We start from the raw sequence: 21,513 nt of genomic DNA, 5'->3' as shown, positions 1-21,513 counted from the left end.
AAAAATGTCTACATAGGGTGTACAACTTGCTATCAGTGTTTTTACACCAGTGTTTCTCAATCTTTCATTTCAAGGGAGACGCACACATTCAAACCTGGGAGCTGACCAGTACAACCAGTCTTATACTGTTGGCCACTAAGCAGCTCCACTGGAGCAGTTGGGGGTTCAGTGCCTTGCTCAAGGGTTCTTCAGCGGTGTTTGGGTGAGTGATGACGATCACTTCCCGACCCAGATTATTCCTTCCTGTCAGGGGAATCGAACAGGCAACCTTTCGGCAACAACCCTAACCCTTAGGCCACTGCTGCCTAAGGGTAAATATGATCGTATCTGCATGGCAACACTGTCCCACATCTTTTTTTCTTCATTATGTACCGTTTGCTTGAATTCTGAAAATTTAAACTGTTAATTTAGCAATAAAACTGTGATTGGACTAGTGCATTATATTGTACAATAGATGTACGACAAAGGATAAATCGGGGCCACGGCATGTTTTCTATCCAAAGTTAACCTATTCTGAACGGGAACCCATTTTGGTGTTAGCATCATGTTGTGCTTTAGCTATTGAAAAATAGCAGATCTACAAGCTCATATCGCGCCACCGAGTGGCGCGATACGAGCTTGTAGGTCTGCTATTTTTGAAAAATCGAAGACACTTTTAGAATCTGATCTCAGGTCAGAATGGGTTAATAATGAAACTGTCAGGATGTAATAGACATTTTTAGAATCTGATCTCAGGTCAGAATGGGTTCATCAGACCAGTGTGTGTCCAGTGGAAAACCTCGTATGAATCTGATCTCAGGTCAGAATGGGTTAAACAGTGGTTGTGACTGTCCAAGACATATCTTTGTATTATTTGGGGGCACACTTGCAATACCCTTGTGACCCCCTGGCCATCTGGCTGAGAAATCACGCTGTGTTAGGCTACTGGAGCTGCCTGTACCGTGTCACTCATCCATCTGGTTTTTTGCTTTGGGCCATCAAAGTGCTCGGGGCGAGGGTCACATTGTGATTGTGTGGCTCATAAAGTGGTCGTGCTACCCCGGCCCGGGGTCGTCACATACATTCCGTGTGGCTCATGGCAGGTCTAACAGCCATTGACTGGGCCACACGCACCACTATGGGCTGGCTTTGGATCGCCGTGGCAACGTGTGCGCTAGCATCCCGCTCTGTCAAAGGTAAGTGCTGGAGCAAGCATGGGGGCCACAGAAACAACACCACAGTACATTACTGCACAGGTCAGTGCGGTCGGTGCTGGTATATTGTCTCTCTGACACAGCCAGGGCCTGCCCTGGTTGAAACGGGCTGTTTCTGGATCACATAATGGTGGATGAGCTCAGCACTGAAATGCAAGCTTTTTTTTTAGACGTACAACATAGTGATTTTATTAATGGATTTCAACCTGGCCTATTTTGGTCAATCTTTTTCTCTTAGATTTTCAAATTGTATTAATTTTTTTATTATATCACATCTACAAGCTTACAACACATTGTAAATTTGTAATATGACCTGTTGGGAGCTTATAGTTGGGCTATTTTCAAATATCTGAAGTGTATAATGAGGGTGTTTAAGGGGGGGGGGGGGAAATATGGTGTGTGGGAAACAGTTTTTGTATAATCTGAAGAAAATACATCCATGGAAGGCAATGCAGCATAACTGATGTTTGAAGAGCTCACCCTTCTCTAAGGCAATAATGAGTGGTGGTGGCAGTATGAGGACGGAATACAACACTACACCGAGGAGGCTCTCAACAAGGTAGATTCACCTTGTTCGAAATGTGGGTGAATTGTACGAACTTGATGTAAACAGGTAGGTTTTCGTTACTTTTAATATTTAACTTGGTATGGATATGACCGAGGAAGTCCATGAACAAAGTCTTATTTAGAATGACCTAAAGACCTTGAGTGTGCTGAACGCACTTCCTAATAAAAAAGTAAGCTAAGATTAGAATTGTCTTGTTTTACACAAAACGGAAGTCTAAAGAGAATGTCTGCCTGCCTACATGTGCCTTATATAATATAAGTAATTGATTCAATTATGACCATACAGTAGTACACAGAACTGTAGGTCTGCTGCAACTTAGTTCTTTAGAACCTGTGTTTGCTGCTGCCTCTCATTGCGATTTCTTGCACTGTAATGTTTAATTGTATTCCAATGTGTTTGCTTAATGTTTTATGGGAAGCACATTGCATTGCCTTGCTGTTGAACTGTGCTATACACAATGCCTTGCCTAGTAGTAGTGGACAAAAGCATCAATCTAGCATAGCAGTCAGAGGGGACAGCCAGGACCGTTGTCTCAGCCAGCCCCTGGTGGTCACATTGGGGTCAGTCACACATGGTGGGTGGCACTGGCAGGTTGAGGAGGGCTGTGAGGTGAGGATACAGTAGGAGGCCTAACATGGTAGATGTATAGAATCAATGCTAATCACCAAAGACGTGTCTGCTCTGCTCTGCATGTCTAAACGGCTTCAGGAGTTTCCAGAGAAAACCAGACCAGTGGACTTCAAGCATCCTGTGTTCCAGTGTCCAGACATGAGTCCTTCTCCCTCGGTCCCGTCCTCAGGTTACTGACACACACACACACACACACACACACACACACACGCACACAAAAAGCCGACCAATGCAGAATTAAATTGGTTGCTCCCCTCCTTGTCTCTGACCCTGCTTTACAGTTGAGTCGGTGAAGGCAGCAGATATCAAGGTCATCGCTGCCTTGGGCGACTCCCTGACGGTAAGTGTCTTCTCTTGTCCCAGCTTTACCCACGTGGGGTTTCATTCATTTGAGGCAATAAGCCCAGTTACAGTATGTTGTTGTCACTATTCTTTATTCCAGTGTTGATTTTGACAGGAAATTTAGATTTTAGTTTTGGTCATCTTTTTAATAGTTTTCATTTAGTTTTAGTCACATTTTAGTTACCTGGGATGTTTTAGTGTTAGTCTAGTTTTAGTCGACTAAATCTACAGTTGATTTAGTTGACTCAAATGTATTTTGGCGGGCCTGGATGCTGTCGTAAGGGTTGATTTTACGATCTACAGAGAGTAAGTGTAAAATGACATGTCTTTTTACTTATACTGGATCTTTTGTCCACTAGTCCGTTGCAAACGTTTTAGTCTAGTATTAGTCTAAATCAACACTGCTTTATTCTAACTTACTGTAAAAGTTCACAACGTGGCTCTGCAGGAGTTTAGCTGTGTCTATAAGAGTGTCTGTCTGGATTGATTGAACACTTTATTAGTCAGATGCAGAAATGTAAACGGCACGTAGTACTGTATAAGAAATGAAGGCTAAGACGATAATGGAATTGTAAAATACATTTAGAAAGAAACCAGTGTTAAACATCCTTTAATGCAGTTGTTCCCAAACCTTTTAGTCCATGACCCAAAAGAGAAATTTGATGTCGCCTATAGTGAAAATAGCAGATCTACAAGCTCAAAACGAGTCCCATTTGCGCCGTTTGTAGATCAGCTATTTTCACTACTACTTTCTTTTCCAACCTGGAATTTCTTCGATATTTCTTCATGAAAGTACTGAAAAATGTATTAATAATTGAATTTGTTTAAAAAAACGTTAACATAACATTCACCACCAAGTACTGATGTCTATGCAGCTCCATATTGTCCTGTAGTTTTAAAAGGTTGGATATTTCAACAAACATTTGTGCTATCTCGGTTTATTATAACATTCTGCTATGGAAAGTTTCAGTCCAATCCGACCTGGGGTGGGTGTGTGTGTGGGTGTGCATGAAAGACAACTTTAACTTTATAAGATTCAAGATTAATTCTCTAATTCATTCTATATCGTTAATATATATATATATAATATAACGGTTGTTGCTTGCCAAAAACAGCAGACCTATAAACTTGTACATGGGCTATTTTCAGCAAGGGGCACTGTTGTTCCATCAAGTATAGATGAGGCTTACCGGTAATTGTCCTGGGAGAAAAAAACGTTGACATTGGATTTGCCCTCCCATTTCAGACAGCCATTGGTGCCAATGCTACCACCGTCCTGGGAATCCCCATTGAGTTCCGTCACGTGTCATGGAGGTAGCAGGTCTTGTATTCTAAAAGCATGTGGAATAGGTCTGTTTATTGCACAACACATGCCCTGGTTCTAGATAGCACGGCAGCTAGTCATGTTTTTGCTCAGGAGCACAACCTGATACACTAATACATTTTATTTGTAATACACCTTTCAGGGGGGGGGGGGGGTAGTAAGTAACATAAACCTACATACTGTACATTGAAATACCATTTTCACAATTCCGATGACCTTGTCTGCGTGTCACTCCCCATCTCTCTCTCTCCCCATTTCCTGTCAGACTACTGTATAGTATACCACTATCTAATACAGGCAGAGAAAGAAAGGCTATTAACCCATTCTGACCTGAGATCAGATTCTAAAAAATGTCAGTCGTTCTTCGATTTTTCAAAAATAGCAGACCTACAAGCTCGTATCGCGCCACTCGGTGGCGCGATATGAGCTTGTAGATCTGCTATTTTTCAATAGATAAAGCATAACATGATGCTGACACCAAAATGGGTGCCCGGTCAGAATGGGTTAAGGCCTGAGGCACAATTTACAAACAAAACGAGTACAATCTGTGTTCACAACCATCTGTACTGAAAATAATCATTTTCTTTGGGCATTCCTAGCATTGGAGGTTATGGGTCTTTCCAAGATGTCATTACACTGGCAAGTAAGCCTGTTTCGGACTTGGATGTTCTGTGTTGTTTCATACTGAATGTTCTTACCAGCAAACTGTGGAGAATAACGCTGTTTCTTTGTGTCGGTGTATTTTCCCATTGTATGCTGTAGATATAATCAAGCTGTTTAGCCCCAGTGTGATTGGCCCAGCCTGCCACAAGACAGTGCATGGAACCCCTGGTTCTCTCAGTGAGACAGGCTTCAACCTGGCTGTTACTGGACACAACACCTTGTAAGAGCCTTCCACCTTCCAACACACACTCACATCTGGTTGATGTAGCTAGCAAGACAATGGATTCAGGAGGGTCGTCCTAGACCAGGGACATTCTTTGTCCATTAAGCACATGAACCCTACAAAATAGCTCACACCATCAACATGAGGTATTGTGAGCTTGTAAATCGTCTATTTTCAGTGAAGATTACATTTGTTTCCACACTGTTGTGGCGAAAAGAGAGCTGAGCCAGAAGGCAAAGCTTTTATACCGACTGGTCAAGGTTCCTATACCCTCACTTATGGTCTCGGAGTGTGGGTCATGGCCGAAAGACTAAGATGGCAGATGCAAGCGCGATACCCTATCCCCACCCCCTAGGGTGAGAAGTTCAGACATCTGGGAGAGACTGCTAGTAGAGCCGTTGCTCCATCACGTGGAAAGGAGCCAGCTAAGCAGTGTTGATTTTGAGTTGACAGCCTTTTGAATTGTTTTTTTTTAGTTTGAGTCACATTTTAGTCACCCTAATATACGTCAGCCCCCCGTGTTTGGGCACATGTGGCTATGGCCGGTTTTTAGCCCAAGGAGTGTATTTTGTGCAAAACTAATGCTTGAAATTGGTTCAGAATCATGAAAACCCCCTAGTTTGTCGGTTTGTCACATGCTACATAAAGCATAATGAAAATGTGATATAGGATTTTAATGGTTTGGTCATGTATAAACCCCTATTAAAAATGTAGCTCAATGCCGACAGCCGGTCAGCAAGTGGATTCATGAATGTATATAGACAATATTTTAGGCCAATAAAAAAGACTAGTACCAAATTTCCCACTTTAAACAAAAGAAGCCTGTCGGCTGCCGGACTATAGGGACACATCAAGGGGCCAGCTAGGCACTCCAATGTTGAAGCGCTGGGCCCTAGTGGTAAGAGGAAGGACTGCAGGCGGACCCGTGGATTCATGACGAGGAAACCCCGTGCAGCTGGGCTTTAACATTGAGCGCTCGGTTGCACTTCCGCATTTGACCTCCAAATTTTGGAGGTCAAATGCAGAAATGCGCCCAAAAAGGCGGAAATAGACGGTCCCTCCGGCGGCTTCAAAACGTGCACTGAGCAACTTCCACTGACAGGAATAGCGGAGGGGGGCGGAGCTTCGCGCCAGTTCAGTCTCTATCCTTTTAATACTCTATGGGACATCAATTCAGTAAGCAGGAACTCTGGGGATGGCAATGAAGGACCGGGAAGTCTCGCGTGGCGTTGTGAAATCCATGATCTCGACCGCAGTCGAAAATTGACGATGATGATATTAATGTTATGTTCACCCCAGAATAGGGGCTGTTGGGAGTTTTGATTTGATTTATTTGATAAATTCATGATGCAATTAACCAAGGTTGTTAAGTGGTTAAGTTGGTGAGATTGATGACTGAACATTTTGAAGTTGACTTCACAATGGCTACTGGCTAATGGCTGTTAGATTCAATGAACGTTTTTACAGGAGCTGTGCTCATCATTTTTCAAGAAATGGTTCATTCAGTATGTGGGGAGGGGGGGGGGGGGGGGACTAATCGACTAACCAATTGTTGGTCAACAGAGACCGAACAGAACGTCTGTCTGTCTGCCTGTCTGTCTGTTTGCCTGCCTGTCTGTCTGTCGATATTTGTTGTTAGATATTAACTTTCCCAAATACATTACCTTCATACACAGACCTCCATGACCTGTGAAGTAAACATGTTATAAATACATTACCTTCATACACAGACCTCCATGACCTGTGAAGTAAACATGTTATAATGGTCCTTCATACACAGACCTCCATGACCTGTGAAGTAAACATGTTATAATGGTCCTTCATACACAGACCTCCATGACCTGTGAAGTAAACATGTTATAATGGTCCTTCATACACAGACCTCCATGACCTGTGAAGTAAACATGTTATAATGGTCTATGCAATGTTCTATTCCCAGCAATCTGCCCGGCCAGACCAGACATTTGATTGACACGCTGAGAGACTACGAGGTAACTGTGATCACATGATTATACCGTTGCTGTCAGGCGGAAAAACTCTTATCTCTTTCTTATATATTCATAAATAAACACCCCTACTTGATCTTGCTACAGTGTCACACAAAACTAACAGATGTACAAGCTCAAAATGTGGTGTGATGTGACGCGTTTTGAGTTTGTATTGATTACCGGTATATTGATTCTTTTGCTATTTTTTGCATTTGAATCCTGAAAAGTACCAGTTTTGGACACGAGGTTTCCACCCGATAGACGATAGCAGCCTTATGAAGACATGATGGGCCCACAGCGTGCATGCATGGCTGTTAACCACGTTGCTTAGCAACAGGCAGTGGTGGAATAAGTGGGCCTACTCAGACTTTGTTTGGGGCAAAAGTAGCAACACCACAGTGTGGAAATGTTGAGAAAGTGAAAGCCCTGTATGCAATGTTTTACTCCGAATTTAATTTGTTTCCTAAATGGAGACGGCCAAGATAACAAGCTTACAATGTGCTTGTGGAAGAGCAGTTTTCAAATAGCGGAAGTATCTAAAAGGGGTTGATTGGTTCTAAAGGGAATCTGGTCCGCTGCATCACAGGAACAGGGACAACAGATGCAGAAAGAGGAGAGGACACTGGAGCAGCACAAACATTTACAGCCTTTTATTAGGTGCTCGTATACAAGGAAACGACTTAATGTTTTGACAGGGACTGAATAGGGATCCTCCAAAATGTATGGATAATTCCCCATGATTTACACTGACTGTATGGTATTGATTTTGTTCAAATGAAATTGCTCCTTGGAGGTTAATTTCTCTCATGTCGTCTCTTCCTCAACTGAAGGGTCTGAACTTTGACGAGGACTGGAAGCTGCTGACAATTTTCATTGGCATGAATGACATCTGTGATTACTGCAAAGACAAGGTGCTGTCCTTTTACAGTAGATGTTCTCTTGTGACACAGTTGTTCTCAAATGTTTTCATGTGTCAAGGACCCCCAAATGAATATGTATTTGGCTGCGAACCCCCATCTGGAAATATGTTGTGCCAGGGACTGTTGTGCGTCGGGTGCCCTGGATCCCCTTCTCATGGACCCCTGGGGGTCCCCACGTTGAGATCCACTGCTTTAAACCATTCTGACCTGAGATCAGATTCATACGAGGTTTCCACTGGACACCCACTGGTCTGATTAACCCATTCTGACCTGAGATCGGATTCTAGAAATGTCAGTCGTTCTTCGATTTTTCAAAAATAGCAGACCTACAAGCTCGTATCGCGCCACTCGGTGGCGCGATATGAGCTTGTAGATCTGCTATTTTTCAATAGCTAAAGCATAACATGATGCTGACACCAAAATGGGTGCCCGTTCAGAATGGGTTAAACATTTCTTTTTTAATGAAGTACCATTCTTTGTTTCCTAGGGCCACCTATACATGTCTGTACTCTGTCTCGGCCCCCTTTTCCCTCTACACAAAATCTCCCCAAAATACCAGATCTACAAGCTCACAATGTGCAAGCTTGTTCTGACATGCCCAGAACAGGGACACTAGAATCCACGTGGTTAAAGATGTGTGCAATGTTTTCCAAGCTGTGGTAAAGTCCTGTAGTCCTGACTGTAAAGTCTCCCCTCTGTTGTTTTGCCTAGACTCTGTTCTCAGTGGATAACTTCATTCACTACATGACCGTCTCTTTGGAAATGCTCATGAATGAGGTAAAGGGGAAAAAACAACTCTCTTTTTCTATGAAATAATGAGAGAAACGGGATAGTTCTTCTTCCTCACAAACCACAGTGGTTGCAGTTGTTTCTGTTATCGTGAATATCTTTGATTCCGTTCTGAAGTAGCCTTGGACTTGTGTTGCAGGTTCCTCGCATGATTGTCAACGTGGTTCAGATCCTACCCATGGAGACCCTCCGAGAGGTGCATAGGCCCACCCCAGGCTGTCTGCTTCAACGGTCAGACACTCTTACCACAAAAAAGACCCCCGGAGCAAATAACACAAGCTGCACAAAGCCTTCTGGGGTGCAATTGCAACCAGGGATAATTACACACACGCACATGCTGAAATGTTTTAGTCTAGATTTTAGTCGATTCAATCTACAGTTGATTTAATTGACTAAAATATCTACATTATGCGGCTGTGATGCCATTGAATTGCCTGATTTATGAGAGTGACACATGCACACAACCAAACATAAAATCATTCAAATGACTTATCTTTTAGTTCTACTGGATCTCTTCTCCACTAGTCCTTCCCTAACATTTTAGTCTAGTTATTATTTGCTGACGAAATTGTCAATATATTTATTCGTTTTAGTCATCATAGTTTAGTCGTTATTTCGTTTTTGTCAGTGAAAAAAGGTAGTCGAAGAGCATTTTTTGTCATCGTGTTTTCGTCATTGTTTATATCGACATCAACACACACACACACACACACACACTCATACACACTGTTTGAGTGATTAACCCATTCTGACCGGGCACCCATTTTGGTGTTGGCATCATGTCGTGCTTAGCTATTGAAAAATAGCAGATCTACAAGCTCATATCGCGCCACCGAGTGGCGCGATACGAGCTTGTAGGTCTGCTATTATCTTCATTATAATTGGTCCTCACTAATGCTCATAAGATGGCACAATTCATGTCTTCACAGGACGGTTCAGAAACCAATGGCATCATTGTTTGGATTCCAAGCTAATACAAACTACAGTCTTTCCCTTCCTGGAAAGTTAGCATGTTGAAATAGAAGCCATTCTTGCAGTAAAGAAAAATATGTTAAAAAAAGATGCCAGGTTTAAAGTATAGGCCTACCATAGTTTAGGCTAAGAAATATCTGATTTCCAACAGAATCTAAATGTATTTATTTAAATGCATTTAAACACGGCTTTAGTATGTGCATAAGTAATCAAGGATGAAAAGTTGTCAGATGTTGAGCTGAATGTGATGCAACACGAGCAGACCACTTGCAGAAGAGCCCTCTTTAACGTCCACAGGCCCGTGGATTTGTCTCTCCACAGTTTTTATTTATTTATGTATTTGGGTTTTTTGCTCCATTCCTGCTGTGCCAATAACTCCGGTTGCAGTCTCACCAGTGAAATATGACTTTTCTCATGTACGGCTGAGGGAAGTAGGGGTGCTGTGGGGGCTGGAGCACCCCCTCCCCCCAGACACAGCCCCCCTCGGACTAGTCCTAATAAATGTGCTGTATCACAGTATCGCCGCCTTATCCTGGTTCATTGCCCGTGTCAGTTTGCTCATGCGTGTGGAGAGGGAAAGTGAAAGCCACTTTTCCATGTGAAAATGCGCAAAACTGCGCGTGCACAAGGCATGTGCACGCACATTTTGCAGCACCTCCTAATGTAAATATCTTCTATGAGATATAGTTCACAGATTCTACCTGGCTATATGTACAGTTAGTGGTTCATCTCAATGATACCCTACTACGTAGGACTGTAACTATCGATTAATTGAATTAGCGATTATTCTTTCAATTACTTTTTCGTACTTTAATCGTTTTTATATAGATATATTATAATGTCAATGAATGAACATGAAAGAATCTGAATTTATTTTTTATCGTCTATTAGTCGGATTAAGCAGTTCATTTTATACTTGTACAGTACATTGGTACAAAAATAGACATTCTACAAAATCCCAATGCACTGCAAGCTTGTACTGTAGATATGCAATTTTTTTTATATTTTTGACATTTTGTGAGGAAATCAAAATGTTAAGTTGTACTATGATTTAGTTTTTCTTTTATCATGTTATTACCAATATGTATTTTTAAAATAATAGGTTAAATCCATTGGCTTTTGCACCCAGACCTCTCTGAATCTTTGCATAGCCTTTGCAATCCTTCTGGTTTATGGCTGTGCAGTGTTTAACCTCATTCTGTTCCCTGTCTGTCTTAGGTCTTTCTGTTCTTGCCTGATAAAGCCGGTGACCAGCTCTCCTGAACTACGGGAGCTGATAGAGGTCAACCTAGAGTTCCAGGTGGATGTTATTGCTCTTACTCCATGGGGCGACTTTATTCAATGGCTAAGGACTTAAACATTAAACATTAAACTCAAACATTTTCATGTCGAGGACCCCCAAATTGATATGATTTTGGCCGCGGACCCCCAACTGAAAAGAGTTTGTGCATAAGGAGATTTGTGTTTCACCATTTTTCACCATGTTTCAGAATGTTTTGAAAATAGAGCTGGCTATTTTGTAATGGCTGAAGTATAAATGAGGGTTTAAGTGTTTCAACTGTTCCTCATTTTGCTGGGGACCCACTGGGACACTTCCAAGGACCCCAGGCTCTTGATTTGGGTCATTTACTGTATTATCCTGTTGGTAACGAATGCATCTCTAACAACAGACGGCTGTAACATGAATGTTTTCAATCTCATCTGTCGTCCTCCCTGCAGAAGCGACTGGAGCAGTTGTTGTACAGTGACCGTTTCTTCAGAGATGACTTTGCTGTCATGCTTCAGCCCTTCCTGAAACACGCCGATCCCCCTCGCCTCCCGGTAAACCCCTTACCATACACTTGAAACATTAAGCCCTGTCTTATATAAGAAACTGGCTTAATGGAGGACGGGTGGTGTGAACTCTGCCATCCACTTGAGGTAGAAGAATGTTTATTAAAACAGTAAACTTTATAGTTCTAGAGCTCGTTGTGATGGGCCCTTAATCCTGATAGCTGCAGGGTCCAGCCATGCTGTGAATATACACCTGACTGACTGCTGTATGTATGTAATGTCTGGCTCCGTCTGTCAATAAATGAGTGACAGACGATGCTTGTCTCCTTGAGCAGAACGGGAAGATCGACATGACTTTCTTCACTCACGACTGCTTCCACTTCACCATCAAGGGACACGAGGAGCTGGCCAAGGGACTCTGGAACAACATGGTCAGCACCTTATTTAATAGACCATTAAGGTTCTCAAAGTGGGGGGTCCGCGGACCCCCAGAGGTCCTTAAGGGGGTTCCAGATAAATGATGGATAGCTAGGAAACAAATGGAGTGTATGAAGTGGAAACAAATGGACCCGTACAGGTCCATTTGTTTCCATTTGTACACTCTCAGTGTTATGGTCCATTGGGTGGGGTTCAGGGACCCCACCAGGCCCATATACATCAGCTATTTAAAAAGAAAATCTTGTCATTCTTTGACACTTTAAACAAATATATTTGTCATTTTTAACACCACAAATCTTGAATGGGGGGTCCCTGGTACGAAATATTTTCAGATGGGGGGCCGAGGCCTAATACACATATACATAGGGGTCCGTTTGAGAACCACTGTAATAGACTAACTATTGGTTAGTGGGTCCCTAGCCCTTTTAGCTCAAGAGCCAAAAACCAAATAAGTCGTTTGCCCGGGACCCAAACTTTGTGAAAATGGCAGATCTAGAAGCTCACTTTGCGCCATGTTGTGAGCTTGTAGAACACATTCTCATTTTCACTCATTCTTTAAACGTTTGTTTTCTAATTTATGGAATTTCTTTGATTTTCTTTGATTCTTTAATCTTTTGAAATTAAAGAAAAAACATTTAATGTTATTTTGAATTCATGAAAAAAAGTGGGAACCAGTGTTTTGTCTCAATTCCAAAGCGTTTTTTTTATTATTATATATTTTTTTAGATATTTATTTATGTAAGCAGTATTTTGTCATCAGTATCTGAAAGCTTACATTTTGCAAGGCTCGGTGATACATGATAAAATGATGAAAATGCCAGAACTCAATATGTCATTTTCACATGATTTATTTAACTCTGACGAGCAGACAACGTACGCGTTTCGGCCTGGCCGGCCTTCCTCAGTGTTGTAGTTGGTGTTCCTGCTGTTCTATTGAGAAATGTCTATCATCTGGTCGGGCACGAAAAACAAGCTGTCTGTATTAGAAACTTCTGCCCGGGAGTGTAAATGGCACGATAGTGGCTCGGGAGGTAGAACTGCCATCCCTGGCTCCTGCAGTCATCATGTGGACGTGACCCTGAGGAAGACACTGAACCCCTAATTGCTCCCCGATGATGCGTCCTCTGGGGCTGCACACTGCTCCTAGTACAACGTACGGCCTTGGGTCAAACGCAGAGAACTAATGTGTCCTCAGGGATCACTACCATCACCAAATGTTCTTCCACACTGGGGGCATTTGTATGGCGTGGCTCTGCAAATGCCTAGTCATCTAATAGTGATTCTCAACCTTTCAAGGACCCCATAATCATAAAATTCCATGAAAATATGTATTGTCTTTAGTCTGTAGTGGCTGAACATTAATACATAAAAAATGTGGCACCTGGAGCCAACTACTGTGGCTTTAACCCAATCTGACCTGAGATCAGATTCTAAAAATGTCTATTACATCCTGACAGTTTCATTATTAACCCATTCTGACCTGAGATCAGATTCTAAAAGTGTCTTTGATTTTTCAAAAATAGCAGACCTACAAGCTCGTATCGCGCCACTCGGTGGCGCGATATGAGCTTGTAGATCTGCTGTCAGAATGGGTTAAACAGAAAACAGTGCTCGACTTACTGTAAACCTCTCTTAAAGTCTCTCTTGTTGCAAAAACATAAGAGTAACTCAAATGAATCAGACAGCCAACTTATTGCTGCACGATTCTTCCTCAAATTTAGAAATTAGATCTCATATAGGTGTCTGAATCTAGATCTCAATCTTTTTTCCATTCATTGTGCAGCACTACCTTACGCGTCCATTTGTACACTCTAAGAGTTACAGACCCAAAAGGGACCATTTGGGGTGCCGTGTCATTAGTCTGACAGCTCATTTTTCCGACGGTGCGTTGGTCCGACTCGCGCTATACTAACCCTGACCGACCGAACGCGAAGCCATGTAGATGGAGTAATGGGATGTCAGAGAGGTGTGTGTGTGCCATATTGAAAGTGGTTGCCATAGAGACAGTGATGCCACAATCGTCTCATTCTCTCGTCTCATCTCTCCCAGTTTCAGCCCGAGGGAGGGAAGTCCATGGTGGGGAGTTTCTCAGACTCCATCGATCTCATCTGTCCATCCCTGGTAAGACTGCTCGTGTACACAATATACTGCCGTTGCATCAGTGTTCATTTAGTCGACTTTTCTCACTGACAAACTAAATAAAAACCAAGCTATGATGGAAAATGCAGCTTATAGGCACAATACGCACTGCGCGTTGGGCAACACGATGAGGGGGGCAACAAAATGTGGCAAAAAGGGCCAAGCTGACCCTCATAATAACAATTTTCTCTGTGGCTCCACTGCATAATAACACACCCATGTGTGCGTCCTCACAAGCGGTGAAAGTAGCCGATGAGATTACGCAGCGCTGTTGTCGGTGTTAACCCTAACACTAACCGTAACCTCAAAACCCTAGCACTAACTAACACTATGAGTATGTAGTGTGTAGCCCCCAGGCCTATCACTCGCTCTGACAGCAGACATTACTCTGGTCTCATTTACACAGACAAAACACATGCCGTAACCTCACAGATTACACCCCTAAGGGGCGGGCTTCCCTCCCCATATTCCTTTCAGAAGCGAGGGCCGATTTGACCTGAATCTCTGTCTCCTGTGTGTAGGACCATCCATACATCTTCACCAGGCCCAGTGCAGCCATTGACAACCCCTCGTCTGACGCTCCGTCCAAGGCTCCGGCCCCCCTTCTGTCTCTCCTGCTCCTAATGTGGCTCATACCGCTCCATTCTGTGTAATCATCATTTAGCTGCAATCAATCCATGCAGGGGTTTTTTCTCTTGCAAATAAAACATTATTTCAACCAATCTGTATGGTAGAGTATGAACTAAAACATCTGCAGTGGTTGGAGGTGGTCCTCCTACACTTCCATCGAAAAATTCAGACCGTGTTTAGGTATTGCAATGAAGCTCAAAGCGTAATATCTCTCCTGCACAGTCAGGTGCATATTAGAGCCCTTGGAGCACGGTGGCGCACTGTTGCTGCCTCACAGTAAGAAGGGTTCGATCCCCAACCGGGCTGGCCTTTCTGTTTGGAGTTTGCATGTTTCTCCTTGTGTTAGCTTTCGCGTTCCCACACCAGGAGACATGCATGCTACAGTAGGTATACTCCTGCCAGTGCCCTTGACTAGACGTGTCCCAATTCTGACATAATCATCTAATCGCAGTTATTTTTGCATAATTGTTTCCATGTGATTAACATTTAAAAAAAAAAATAGTGAAAATAGCAGATCTACAAGCACACAGCTTGTAGATTGGCTATTTCCACTATTAATGTGTGACAATTAATTGTCATTTTTCATAATCGTGAGTGATAGCGCAGAGGACCAATTTCACCAATTGGATAAATAAAGTTCACCTTTACCTCTTTGCCTTAGCTCAGTAGCAGAACTTTCAGCACTTCTTGTCACACAAATTTAAAGTAGCAGATCCGCAAACTCGAAACGCTTGAGCTGGTAGAATTACTTTTTCTATTTTTTTTTATTTGAATCCTGATTGCAGCATTAACTTGGTCTTATTGTTGAGACATCGGAAATTCTGAATACAACATAATGCTGTTAAAGCCACCTGCTATTAAAGATACAATCTGTAATGTATGTTCGTCGACTCCCTCCCTGACAAAGAGAGGTAATTGCAACAATGTCCAAACTACAATAAAGTGAAGTGCATATATAGTGTCAACTCTGGTGCACCGTCTGATTCAAATAAATGATATTGTCAAGCAGTAGCTGCCTGCCAGTAGGTGTCCATTTAGACTTTAGAGTTCCATACATGGGCAACTGGCGGCCCGGGGGCCAGATGAGGCCCCCACCATCACTTAATGCGGCCTGCAGGTTAATATCACAATACTGACAAATTATTGATTTTGGCTGTTACAATTCCAAAAAATGCAAACATGACCTGCTTTAATTACTTGTAGCTTTAATGACTATTAAAATGTTATTGTCTTTTTATGTCCAATGTATTTGTATTTAGTTCATAAAGTTAACTATAACTAAATGCATTTGAAATTGTATGAAAAGGTTACTTTTCATACAGTTGTAGCCTATAGCAGTGGTTCTTGAACTTTTTCATGTCAAGGACACCCAAAATGATATGTATCTGGCTGCGGACGCCCATCTCAAACACACTGTGTGCCCCAGGGTCCTACAGAAGCAAAGGTTTCACTGATAAATGTTTGCTTTAGGCCCGGGTGGCTGGCGTAGTCGTCTGGGCACCTTGGCTGGTAATCCAGTCTGGCAGTTTGGACTCCCGATCCGGATCCGCCATTTACTGAATGTCATCTCTCTCCCCATTTCCTTTTAGCCTACTGTCACCCTGTCCCCAAAAGAAATCAAAATAAAGGCGAAAGCCACAAAGAAACATCTAAAAACAAATGTTTGCTTTAAAAAGAATATAGTCTATAATATAGACTATTTTTATATAGATATATAGACTCTATACAGAGATTTGCACAAATGTTCATTAAAGATGCCAATGTACAAGCTCATAGCGCGTCACTTTGTATAATATTTTTTAATAGACAAAATATAAAATCTTGTTTAAAGTGGTTAAAATGATTACGACACCGCTCTGGATTAAGGCTTAATCCAGAGCGATTTACAGTAAGCAAGAACATAAATATTAGGCGTGCAACGGTTCAGTTAGACCACGGTTCGGTTCGAACCTCGGTATGGGGGCCACGGTTTCGGTTCGGTTTCGGTACAGTAAAATAAAAGAATCACACATTTGTGAAGTGAGTGGTGCAACTCTGTGTGGGGGTTCCCGGGGGGGGGACCCCCAGGAACACGCCCAGGGTGCCGGGCCGGTTCCGAACTGCCGCCCCGTGTCCGAAACGGCTGAGAAATGACAGAGTTCTGTGTGCCGGTCCCTCTACTGTACCCTCTACTGTACTGTACTGTAGCCTCCTGGCACACACAAAATCATCATATATACAGTTAATATGTGCGTGTGTTTGTGTGTGTGTTAGGTTGCAGGTACAGGTGGAAAAACAACCATGCTGCTTTCATGCTCATACCCACACACATAAGTCCAGGGACTGGCTTGCACCAAAAAAGTTTATTTATAGCATTTTCTTTTATTCTTTTTTTAGCATATATTATTTTATTAGGCATTTCTGCCTTTTCATTATTTTAAAGGGGGGAAAAAAACCTTATATTGCTATTTTAATGTGCCTCATCAATATTATGTTCAAGGGAAAAATAATGCACCTATGCGCTCACACGTGGTGCAGACTAGCAGCACATGCAGGGAGGAGAGGAGACTGGAGAGTGGGGGAGAGAGGGGAGGAATTCACAGCAGAGTGCCGTGTCGCACAGAAACATTTACAAAAGTTTACAATAAAGATCTCTGCATGCGATATTATGCTTATATTATTAGAAGAAGGGTTTCTATCTACAGTCATGGATTGGACAGGAGTATTTTGTTGGGACTTTTCAGACGGAATATTCTTCTCCTGCTCCGAAAAAACAACGAGTTGTTTTTGCTCTCTCTCCCTTTTAGCACTTTTAGGGTCGTAAGGTCCCTCTGTGCTGTGGTTCACTCTGTCCTGACTTTCACCTTCCCCATGGAGCTCTGAATACAGCAGGTGTTGTCGTCGCAGACACAGAAGACCTTTACACACAGTGTTCTAATGTTATGAAAAGCAAACACACTCAACCAGTGCAGCACACTCTGTCACCCATTCAAAATCACAAGCAGTGAGACACGCTCGTCTCGCACGGCTACAAAGCCTATTCAACTGCTCCCGTATGGTGATGCTAATAGACACAAAACACGAGGGCACAAGCCGCAGGTGAACGCTATGTTTAGGCCCCTCTCATGTTACTTGTGTTTGTTCCGAAATGGTCATTTGGCGCTGATGTAATAATGCCTGAATGAGAGGATGAAAAGAAAATGGTTGTGCATTCAGTATAGTTGAATGGAGTGGTTCCCCTGACAGCTGTTTCAAAGTAAACATGGTCTTCACCACTTATGAAATCTTCCCCCAAAAATCTATATTTTTTTTTACATTTTCTTCCATTTCCTTTTCCTTTTATTAAGTTATTTTAGATTTTTATTACATATACAGTAGGGCTGTAGTGGTTAAAGCAGCACTATCTAACTTTTTTAATGAACAGATTGTAATACCGGTATGTTAATACAATATAACAAACAATCAGGATGGTTGTATTTAGTCTCCCTGCTCTTCTATGGAGACATTTAGATCATGTCAAAGGTCATGCCTCACCTACTGTAGACACAGGATCTGACACAAACTCTGACCTGATGATCAAGATATCATTTATCCCCTGAGCAAGCAGGCATGCTCTATTAGCTCAATGGGTAGAAGTGGAACGTTACATAGCGTAGTTTTAATTGCATGTGTTAGCAGAAACACTACTTTATGCTATCATTTGTCGAACAAGGGTGTTGATCGCCATTTAGTGATTTTCAAGTAAAGAATCTGTTCTTTATGGAAAGCACACTGCCATGCGAGAAGGTAGCTGTGAGCAGTAACTACTGCTTTTGGATAGCTTACATTAGAGGGTGTTTGTTTAACTGAGAAATGTTTTCATTAAATGTATTAAATGAGAACCTTTGCTTTCATTTATTATAGACATGTGGCATGAACAATTAATGCACAAACTATCATCATGTAGCTGTGTTTTTCTGAATTGAACTGATAATAAAGAAGTAGGGCCACCTTAGTGTAGCGGTTAGAGCATAATTATGCCTTTCATGCGGAAGGTTGTGGGTTCAAACCCTGCCTGGGGTCAACGTCAGCAAGGGCATGCGGTCACAATGGGTTCCTAACAATCAAATGGGTTCAGATCTGAGCCAAGTCTCCAGAGGAGGCGTGTCTGAAGCCTGTCCTGGATGGGGTATCCCAACTTAAAAAAAAAAATCAACTGATAATAAAGAGGCAATTCATATTTGGACAGTTACATTTTAAAGCTTTACCTTTCTATTATTTCTACTGTTCCATATACCACCAGACCTATCTATCAGGCTATAAGTACCATATTTCTGATCCACCATTTCCACCTGTTCTGCGAGCTGAATTTCCCACAAGCACAAGTTTGAGTCTGACGTTTAAATTCATAATGGTTATTGCTTCCATAGAAAAGCCCATCCATGTGCAAACAGAGCCGCCAGCGGTCGATGGCCTGCAAGACAAATACTGGTCCACCTGTGACGCAGCAAAGCAACCATTCTTTATTGTTTTCTCTGAAAGGCATTATAGGTGGGTCTTTGGTGGGGTCTCGGAGCACATGGCGTGATGGGGCATTTGGAACAGCAAATAATGTGAATCCTTTCATTGTTCATTTATGTAATGAACAGCGGGAACAAAAGAGCTTATCGCCACCGCTGTCGGGTGGAAACCTCATAATGTCCAACACACACACAATGTTAGAATATGGAGATAAGAGGTTTCTGCTCCACAGTAACCATGTTCAGTCAATGCACGAGTCGGAGGTGGAAGACAGGCTCCACAGACACCAAACAGTCAACCCCAGTGTTTCCCATAAGGTTTAGCTCTGTCTCCCCAGGACCCAAACATACATTACAATCATTAGAGTCCTATTTTAGGAATAGCCAAAACTCAGATCTACAATGATCTCCCAATGTGCCACTGTATTGGGACTTGGAGAGTATACAATGGAACCAAATGGACTTGTAAGGGTCCAGACTTGGCTCCTAAACTATCAAGAATTTACAGTACCTTGGGACCCCCTGGAACACGCGCGCACACACACCGCACACACACACACACACACCGCACACACACACACACACGCACACACACGCACGCACGCGCACACACACATTCATGAATGGACTTTTGTTTCCATCAGGCCCTGCATGTTGAGATAATCAATTTGTCTTCATTCCATGCAGCAGTCCAGTACTGTATACTTGCCAACAACAGTAACCTAACACATTAATCAGTGCTACAGTACAAGAAGATTCATTTACAATTTTTTCCCATCCTGTTTTCAGTGTCCTGAGGCTGATTTAATGACCCCAGAGTCTTGTTTACTTTTCACAAATACTGTATTCTTTGCCCAGTGTTTGCTCATTTGAATCCCTTCATACCACCTACAACGTACCTACAGTACAACGTGCATGATTAAACTTTATCAGTTTAAGTATTGTCACATCATTGACAGTTCAGTTGTATCTTACCTATATGTCACCTAGCAACACAACTATCAGCAAATACAATTTATATACACCTTTGTAATCTGTAATACCCCAAATGTTCCTGTATTAAAATAAAATGATTGGTGATGTGTGATATGGATATACCTCCTTTGTTCCGAGTCTTGGCTTTAAGTTGTTTAGCTGTTCTGTTCTCTATTTTTAGTGTCCGATACAAGGACATTACATTACAGTACAACTTTCCAAACCTGAATCCCACAGGAGGTCATTCCGGAGAATGAAATGTGGGAATCTGTCTTACAGCATATAGAAAACCAGTCCAGATATCATAGCTACAAATCCCTCTACACATTCTGAATCATTTTGTCCTTCCATCCTTCATCAGCTATAAAGATATGAAGCCACAAATCTATAGTCATCTAATCTATAGTGATATTGTCATGCTTCTTTCAGACAACCGTTTTAAATTGTTATTGCTGGGTAGATTATTGCTATAGGCTATACTTTAACCAGATATTAGAAAACATGCCGTTGTCACTATTGCTTTACAATTTGTAATAGTTTAAAACCCCCAAAAAGCTGAAATAGCAGATTTACAAGCATGCACACAACGCATCACAATGAGACATGCTGTGAGCTTGTAGATCGGCTATTTATTGCTACTTTAAGCGAGCAGACAACGCAGTGGTAAATGAATAATATCTGCAACACAATGTTTCAGGAATATAGTTGAATAACTGTATAGAAAGGTTCTAAAACAATTATTAAACAGTGTCGTACCAGTAAGGTATCCACTCACTTGTTTGTCCAGACTGTTGAATTGCTGTCTGTATGAGTCTAGATGCCTGGGGGACAGCCACTGGGAGGCAAAGAGCACAGCATACCGGGAGACAAAGAGTTGAGGTGGAGCTGGAAGACATGGACAGTAGAAAATAAGACTAAATACACAAAAATGAAACCCTGTTAATTTCCCATCAGGCACACTGTTCAATCCTTAGCTCTTGTCAATACTTTTCATTGATTCAATATTTATAAATGCCACAGAAAGACTAATAGTTTAAAACCCCCCAAAAGCTGAAATAGCAGATTTACAAGCATGCACACAACGCAATGAGACATGCTGTGAGCTTGTAGACCGGCTATTTATTGTTACTTTTGTGCAGACACTGTAGTATTGGTGACAAAACATCAAACGTTGAAATATGGAGATATGAGGTTTCTGCCCAACAGCAACGATGTATATATGAAATTATGAATACATTGTGTGTGTTTTTTTACGGTTGTTACCTCCTGGAACCCAGGTCAAGCAGTGACGAGGCTTTATTGTTGGCAGCAGCAGGGAAGGAGAATCAAACAGAAGAGATGCCATTGATGCCTACAGAGTCTACAGACAAATATGCAAACATGCACATGATCAGACAAAGCAACATATATTTTTATACAGGACTTTAGTCCATAAATAGTCAAATACCTAATGTTGCGATCACAGTCA

This window comes from Protomyctophum parallelum, assembly GCF_964188405.1.
Source record: "Protomyctophum parallelum genome assembly, chromosome: 19".
NCBI lineage: Eukaryota > Metazoa > Chordata > Actinopteri > Myctophiformes > Myctophidae > Protomyctophum > Protomyctophum parallelum.
Note: the sequence above shows the minus strand (reverse complement) of the source record.